Genomic DNA, 2,457 nt, shown 5'->3' with positions numbered 1-2,457 from the left:
CGGGATAGAGACCGCACAACGACGGGTTTTCTCGCCCCTCCCTCCTGGCCACTGTCGCGCTCCGGCCACGGGGGTGTCCGCCAGGACCGAAGGCCTCGCCTGGCTGTGGCTTCCCTCCGCTCCGCTGTCCGGGCCGCTCTCCCCGGGCCCTGGATTGGCCGCTGGGCCCGGCAGAGGCCGCGGAGCGGAGCCGGCGCGCGACCCCGCGGGCCGCTGAAGGCGAAAGGGCTGCTGGAACAGCACGCAGAGCCGCAAGTTAAGGTGTTTAGGAAAAAAAGAAAGGATGGTGGGCGGGGGGGAAAAAAAACCCACGACTCCGCCGGGACTCGAACCCGGAACCTTTGAATGCCTTCAACCTCTAGAAGTCCAATGCGCTATCCATTGCGCCACGGAGCCACCTGTTGGAGTCTCCGCGCATCTGCGCTGTTAAGCCAGAGGCGACGGCCCCGCGCCCTCCCCACTGCCCCTTTTGGTCCTCTCTGTCGCTGGAGCGGGACTGCCGCACCCAGACTACGGCCAGCTTGGGCAGCCGCCCCAAACCTGGGCGCCCGGCTTCCTCGGCCGATGCCCGTCGCGAGAACGGCGAGCCGGGCAAGCGAAGGGCAGCTACCGTCCGCCGGTCCTAACGGGTGGGGGTGAGGGCAGCCCGACCGAGTCTCGGCCCGCCCCGGGCAAGCCACACAAATCTCGGTCGCGCCCTTTCCTCCAGGCCCCCTTGTAGCCCCAAGCGTCCCCGCCTACCAGGTCTCTCCCGCGGCCGCTCCAGCCCGGCCGGGGCCGCGGAGATGCAGGCCCAGGCCGGCCGTTGAGTCGGGCCGGTGACGCCAGGCACTTACGTCGCACCTGTGAGCGGTGATGCCCAGCGGCCGCCCCCCGGGCTGCGAGGCGCAGGCAGCGACCCCTCTCGGGCCCCGGCTCTTCCCTCGCCGCCAGCGGCCAGGACCTGCCGAGGCGCTCAGGGACCGTGGCGACGTCTGTGTGCGTGCTTATGCGTGTTTTTTTTTTTTTTTTTTTTTTGCGCGGGGTTCGGAAAAAAAGGGGGTTTGGGTTGCATTTCGCTCCCCACAGACCCAGAGCCGAATTTCTGAGGTATCCGGGCTCTGGTGGACTGAGGGGGGCGACGCGCCCCGCGCCGCAGCATCCGAGAATCCTCCGAAAGCTCATTCCAGCGCCAGCAGCTACCTGCAAGAGTGCCGCGCAGCCGCCCGGAGCTCGCGCACCCGGGACACGCAGCTGAGTGAGCGGCAGCCGACTACGATCGCGCGCGTGGGAGCTCTGGGAGCATGCGTGGGCGGGCGCGTGCGGCCGGAGGGCGCGCGCGCCCGAGCACGCTCGCGGGGTTTCCCGGGGATCCCGGGCGGCGGAGATTCGCTGAGAGCCTGGCGCCGCTGCTCAGAAGGGCGCAATCGTCACAAAATGACAGGGGTACCTTGGACTGGGGGCAGGGAGCGGGCTTTCGGTGCCCCACTAATCCGCATCCGCAGGACCCGGGAGCCACTCGAAGTGGGTGATCTAAATAAAAGCACTGAGGTTGCTATGCAACTGCCGCTGCTAGACAAGACCCCTGGCTCCCCCGCTCCAATCAGCGGGCCCCGCCTACGGGCCCCGCCTACGTAGGAATCTCGGGGCTGCAGAGGGGCGCGCTCTTCAGGCTGGTCTGAGTCTTCTATTCCCGAACCTGGATCAACCCTGGCCCACCCTGTATTCCTGAGCTCCCCCACCCCCACCCCGCCCGGCGTCAACAGGCATTTAAGCAGTCTCTGTCAGTGTACCTAAGCGAGGAAGAGAATTCCCAGGAGGAGTCTAGTGTAGTGGGGATCTTTACATTTTTAGAGAGGCAACTGCCATCAAACCCCTTTATAAAGAAGAGAAACTGCAGTTAAAAGAAGTTAAATGACTCACGTAGGGACACCCAGCTAGTGAGTGTGGAGAATTATGAAGAGTCAAATTTTATTCTATTTGCGGTCTAATGTGTTAGCTTTCACAGTTTGTGTGTGCTGACAGCACATGTTGATCAGAGATGAAAGTACAGCAAAAGCAGTAGCCAGAGCTTCAGCATCTTTATGTTGGTTTCTTGAACCCCAGTTCTCACAGGAACAAAGCATATGGGCCCCCGATGCGTGTTTGCACACAAAATGGTTTCCATTATAAGAGAGGAATGCTGAGCTTGGGGACCCACTATGTTATGGTGAGCAGTAAGCAAGCCTGTTCTTTGTTCCACGGGGAGACATTACCTCATCCTTCAAGATTGCTCACTGCAAACACAACCCTGAGAAATGACCCAAGGAAAGAGTGATCAGTCTTGCATTCTTGGCACACCCAACAAGAACGTGCAAGAATACTATAATGGTGAATTGCCTCTACAAACATTAAGTGGTAGAGCCCTAACTGATGCCAGGCCTATTTCATTCCACCCTGATGTAAACAGTTTCTTGACAAGTATTGTATGCATAACAT

At 60.8% G+C, this 2,457-nt stretch overlaps 1 non-coding gene across 1 annotated transcript; it reads right to left on the bottom strand.

Annotated features, from left to right (window-relative positions):
• Positions 1–311: 311 nt before the first annotated feature.
• Trnar-ucu (transfer RNA arginine (anticodon UCU)) lies at positions 312–396 on the bottom strand. The gene is given in 2 exon segments: positions 312–347; positions 360–396. It is a non-coding gene; the product is annotated as a tRNA-Arg (tRNA).
• Positions 397–2,457: the final 2,061 nt, after the last annotated feature.

The sequence above is a fragment of the Marmota flaviventris genome, chromosome 10 (assembly GCF_047511675.1).
Source record: "Marmota flaviventris isolate mMarFla1 chromosome 10, mMarFla1.hap1, whole genome shotgun sequence".
Lineage (NCBI taxonomy): Eukaryota > Metazoa > Chordata > Mammalia > Rodentia > Sciuridae > Marmota > Marmota flaviventris.
This window is presented reverse-complemented; position numbering and strand designations above follow the sequence as displayed.